This window comes from Castanea sativa, chromosome 1, assembly GCF_040712315.1.
Source record: "Castanea sativa cultivar Marrone di Chiusa Pesio chromosome 1, ASM4071231v1".
Taxonomy (NCBI): Eukaryota; Viridiplantae; Streptophyta; class Magnoliopsida; order Fagales; family Fagaceae; genus Castanea; species Castanea sativa.
In genome coordinates this window covers 74,437,370-74,443,465 of record NC_134013.1, presented here as the reverse complement: position 1 = coordinate 74,443,465, position 6,096 = coordinate 74,437,370, and the positions used below count along the sequence as shown (strand labels likewise).

Genomic DNA, 6,096 nt, shown 5'->3' with positions numbered 1-6,096 from the left:
CTACCCTCCCACCCAGCATGAACATAAGTGAACCGCATGTCCATGTTACACACGCATAATACATTTGTGGTTACGGTAGACTTGTGACTCTTGTATGCTTGCGTCTCGTTTGAAGGGCGCCGAGCACTGACATGGGTGCCATTAATTGCCCCAACACATTTCTACACATGGAAATTAGTAAAACATAATAAAATAAGACACATCAACAATATCATCTACATAGAGAATTAAGTTAGGACCCAACTCAGTACTAACTACGTTAATAATATTACCTCGAAACATGGCCAGTACTTATTCACTTTAAGATGTTCGGGGAGGCCATCTACATTTGGATTCAGTTTGATTAGGTGTTTCACATATGAGTGAACAGCTTGCAACACCCTGCGGAAGTGGCGCGAGATCATCTCAATTGAGTGTTGAAACATATCTGCAACATATCTCATTCGGGTGTTGTGACCAATTATGTACAAAAACATGGCTACCACCTGCGTGCAACCTACATCACCCTGCCCATCTCTCAAATAACCATGGCCACGCAATTCATCCACTAAATGAAGTAGCAATGGGCGTGTCATGCGAAACATCTCAAAACACTTCTGAGGATTAACTTCTTCTAGTTCTTCCATGTATCCATTCCCCGTCAGGACACTTGTACGCATGGGCTGTTTATCATAATGTCGTTGCATATAGGCAAACATCTTCCCGACTATGGGATTCACAAAATCAAATTCTGCTTCATTTTTGCTATCACGCTCTGCTTCATCTTCGCTATCACTCTTTGAATCCGAGTTCTCTTCGTCAGTAAATCCAGAGAGGGCATCCACATTAACGCTGTCAAAGTATGAATCCTTATAGTCATAACGCAGGAATGCATCTAACCATTCAACCCCTAACGCCATTGTCACCTATACACTGCAATAACACACTCTTTAAGTATGTGATGTATGCATTAAGCAAAATGGAAATAACTCAACTCAACAAAGTTCACATCAATGTAGGATGTCATTATATTCAAATTTCATGAAAAAAACATCAAGCTATTCATCAAAGCATCAGATTCAAAAACAAAAATAAAAATGCACCCATTCAACATAGCATCCCATTATATCCAACATCAAAAAAACCACAAACTAATCAACATAGCATCCCATTATATCTAACAATATAAAAACCGCAAGCTGTTCAACGTAGCATCCCATTATGTCTAATAATAATAATAATAATAATAAACTGCAACCAATTCAACATAGCATCCCAGTGACGCTAAAAAAGAAAAAAAGCAAACCTACAATAATCCATAGTTTAGAACATAATAAAAGACCACATACTACACCACCACAGTGCTATAATGTCTACACCTAGAAAGAAAAATACATATACTACGACTACAACATAACAAATTAAGTTACAAAATCAATCCTCTGGGTTAACAATATCATCCATTTATGTCTTCCTCCTATGCTCCGGCATGCCTATAAACACCACCTTATTATCCTTTTGCTGGAGAGCCTCTGAGATTTTGACATATGCCTTGTTCCCTATGTCTTCATACTGATTAAGCACCGCAATAGCTTTCCCTAGAGAACAAGGATCACCTTCAACTATGGACTGAGCGAATTGTTCAAAGTTGCCACTGGACTTACCCTTCTTACCGCTATACCTCTCCCTTGTCATTGAAGTATACTCCTTTAGGGCCACAGTCATCTCACTTACTCTATCTGCTTTCTTTGACACCTTCTTACCCTTGGCACTTGCGTCTTGCATGGGACATTTGCCAGCAGCTTGGGTTTGGTCCTCAACTCCGGTTTCCTTCGCAGACAGAGGTATACTCTCCAAGTTAGGAGTGTAACAATCTTCATCAACATGGGTGGCAGCACCATCATTAGCAAGCTCTTCCTCCAGGGCACGCTCTTCGTCACTGGTCAAGGCAGGAGTGATTGAAGATATATGAAGGTGCCCAGTTGCAGTACTCAGGGCAAACAACTGCTTCAGTTTGTCATAGTCTGGGCATCCTTTCTTACGCAAGTTTGTTGCACCTCGATCTCCCTACAAGAACATATGACACATCAACAATAATCAGCCATACACAAGAACTTATTATTGGTAGATCTAAAACTGGAAATAAATGTAATAAATGAAGTACAATATGGTATCATAGTGTAACAATGCAAATATAATCACGTTATAAAAGAAATGTATCCATTCCAAACATAGTATAAAAAAAATGGATCGATTGATTCGGTCTAATTCATTTATTAAATCATTACTAACAAAAAATATTGTAATGTAATAAGGAATAAAATATTGGAAAAGGGCGTGACTGCGCAAAAATTTATTCAAATGGCAATCTTAGTTTTGTTAACATATTTCAATGAAAAGTACCCCTCCCCCTTCTCCTTAATAATCACAAAAATGGAAACACATACACAACTAACAAGGGAACGTGAAATGCATTAAGTAACATACTGTTGGGGTTTATGTCCTAAAATCCAGGCATGTTATAAATAATTAAATTGTTTAATTATATGAGATTATTTATAAATGAACTAATGGGACATTATCTTAGTCCATGATATGCATTGTATGTGATTTATGTGATTTAGTCACAGAAGATGTAAATCACAAGTTCTTTGTAAACTCATAAATTTAGTTTGTAGTCGGTGATGAAATTTGGCGTTTCATCTGCGAAGACTATAACATATCAACTAAGATGATTTGTCTCGATTATGGAAATGGAGATTTTCTAATTGATATGTTGATATATTTTAAGAGTTAAGACATATTGAACTGGACCGCAATGAGATTTATTATTCTCTTAACGACTGTCAAATGAATAATAAATCTCAAGACTTCTATTTATATCAACTCTAAATCTTGAGAGAATAATGGACCTGATCATGAGATGTAGGTTGCGTTGATATATCAGAAGTGAGATCTATCAGTCACGGTCAAAACCTCAGTATGTTGGGCAGCCACATTTAGTGTTGATGGAACATGTATTCTCAAGATGGAATTCATAGTCTCTTAATGGAAATACAAAATATTCTCTTGAGATAAGTTTAATGGGTTTGGTTATTCAGAGAGTTGGGCCCAATCATTTTAGTAAGGAGTTACTAAAGTATATATTTATGGAATTGGATTTCATAAATATATAATGAATAACATAAAAGATTAAACCGGGTACTCAAGGATTAAGATGTAGTAATCTTCAAAGTAGCAGTCTATATTCATGACTTTGTATTACTACGAATATTTTATGAAGGGGTTGCATGTACAATAATGTCTTGGGATATAATTTATAGATAAGGCCTAGAGTGTAACTATATTTATATAGTGGTATTAAATATAGTTAATGGTAACTTTGGACTTGTCAAGAGTTGACAAAAAAGCCCAAGACCCATTGAAGCTAGTGTCTTATTGGTCTCTTTTGATCCCACTTCAAGCCACACACAAGAGCCCAATTGGAATGGCCCAAAAGACTAGCCTAATTAGATAATCAGTTATATTTATACGGAGAAAACATACAGAATTTCATTAAGTTTTTCAAAAAGCGTTTTTCATGAGACCTTTTCATAAGTGTTTTCATACAAAGAATGAAATGGTTTGTATGTGAGTGTTGGACACTCTCCTATTCTCTCTTTGATGAAAACTGATTGAGAGACCACACATCTTGGGCATTAAGAGGAATTGGAGTAAAGATTAAAAGTATTCCCGAGTGCTTCTAATCTTCGGTTTTGAATTTCACTGCACCAAGGTACGCTTTCTTGTTCTCTAATTCTGAAATTTACATAGTACATGTTATCAATTGCGAATGAATTAGATCCGTTATTTTTTTTCGCTGCCCATGTTTTGTATGAAATACAAACAAGTATTTTCCTTTATTTTTCCAACACATACCACCACCACATGTGCCCAAACCTCGTCCGGACCAATAACTGTTTGGGTGGTCTCATCCCAACCCAAGCTCGTGTGCTTCAGTATTAGACTCCACTTGCGTTGTTTTTGCCAGAGCCTATTGTGCTTTTGGAAAACTTTCTTAGACGTGAAATTTTTACCCATTCGATTATTAAGTTCAATGGTCATTGATTGCCACATAGGGCCCTTAAAGACACCGTTCTCCATATTACCCTTTATTTGTTCCTCCAACATTATCTCAATAAATATATGTTCTACGTGGGGAGGCCACAGTTTGTCATCCGCATCTTGCGATTCATGTGCATCTAATTCAAATATCTCACCCGGTAATCAGAACACTATATGCAGATGATAGGTGAATAAACATATATGATACAATGTTTAGCGGGAAAACTACCAAGTAAGTTACGGAATTCTAAATTAAGAAGTAGTACATAATGTTCGTACACCATAGAATCAAAATATGCCACTGCCAGACGGTTAAACATATACATTGTCACCATGTAACAAAGAAAAAGCCAAAAGACTGAAGCATTGATTTACCACCTTACTAGTCAGTAATACCCATTACTTAGTACATGCTAAAATAGATGCTAACAACACCATTCCGGTGTATAGACTTTAGATGGAACAAAATAAGTTAGCATAAACAAAAGTCACATGCACTACAATACTTTAGCAATATAAGTTTGTCTCTTACTAAGATTGATCATCCCCTGAGTCAGCAGGACCAATCGGATGCCCATGCCCGGACCTTGCAAACCTACGAACTCCCCTTGCTTGGCAATACCACCTTTGGAGACGACGGAACCGGATCATAACTTGCCTCTTGAGGAAATCCTTCCTAGTACGAGAGTTGAGAGTTTAGGTGATCACATCCCACACCGGGTCACGAGGAACACCTTGTGCAAAATTACCAACCAAGAATTCCCCAAACACAATATCACATAGCTCATCAACATAATCATCATCCCACGTTCTCAAATCCCCAACCATCTTACACCAATCCAAGACCATGTAAGCAACACATTATAACAACAAAATCGAAGGTTATGTATGTAATGCCAATATAGGTGACAGGTATATGGCATCCTATTTGAGTATATGCAAATCATGCTTTGTACCCCCAAAATTCCAGCAAGTGCAGAGGAAGAACAAATAAACAAAACAAAAACATTGCATCTGAAAAAATTAAAAAACAAAAACCACAGGGAACCCATTTCAGTGGCAATACTTTAGTACAATGCAACTCTCACCAACCACCATAAACAATTATCCGAAAAGCACACAACATTATCAAATACTGTATACAGAACCACAAAACTCAAAAAATGGTAAAATGCATAAAATTTGAAGTAACTAGCATCCCACAGATCTAAGTAGCAGCAGGGGAATAATGTTGTTAAACGTGTACAAGTTATTTTGTTAAGCATGTGAAAAATATTTTGTTAAACATGGATCAAATCATTTTGTTAAACAGTTAACCATCCCACAGACTACATTTTAATATTTTTATACAACAAATGAGGGGGTTCTAAACCCCATTCCAGCAATACCCACGGATCCGGCCAAACTTCACAGCAAAGAACATTCAAATCCTAAAACAAAATTCACAAAAGGTAAACCCACGGCCAATGTTTTGTTTTTTTGTTTAGTTCTAACCCCAAAAAAAAAAAAAGCAATACCCACGGATCCAGCCAAACATTCACATCACAGAGCATTCAAAATGGAGAAGAAAATAAACAAAACAGTAAGGAAACGGAGAAGAGAAGCTGAAGGGGGAAGGATCGTGGGTACCTCTTGACAAAAATGGGTCGGTCTTAAGGCTCTAGAGGAGAAAAGGGTCTTGCTTGAGGTCCTAGCAAGGCGGAGCTTGGAGCGCGGATCTGGTCAAGTTCAGAGGTTGGCATTAGAGCTTCAACGGTCGGGAAGACGTCGGAGCTTGGTCAGTTGTGAGGACTTACCGTGGGTATGGGAGAGGAGAAGAGAGTATGAAATGTTCTTTGAGAGGTGATCTGATGAGAGTGATGAGAGAGTGAAGAGGGTTGGGAGTGATGAGAGAGGCTTGTGACCGTTGGAGAGCATGTGAGAATGGTCAATCTGATGGGATAAGACTCTGCCATAGGCCCCACGGGTTGGTGAGTATCTGCGAGCTTGCCACTGAAACTCAGTTTTGGTGTT

At 37.7% G+C, this 6,096-nt stretch overlaps 1 long non-coding RNA gene across 1 annotated transcript; it reads right to left on the bottom strand.

The window, feature by feature from the left end:
• Positions 1-4,368: 4,368 nt before the first annotated feature.
• On the bottom strand, positions 4,369-6,096 carry LOC142622194 (uncharacterized). Its single transcript, XR_012841875.1, has 2 exons — positions 5,713-6,096; positions 4,369-4,911 (listed from the first exon to the last, which is right to left on the bottom strand). It is a non-coding gene; the product is annotated as an uncharacterized LOC142622194 (long non-coding RNA).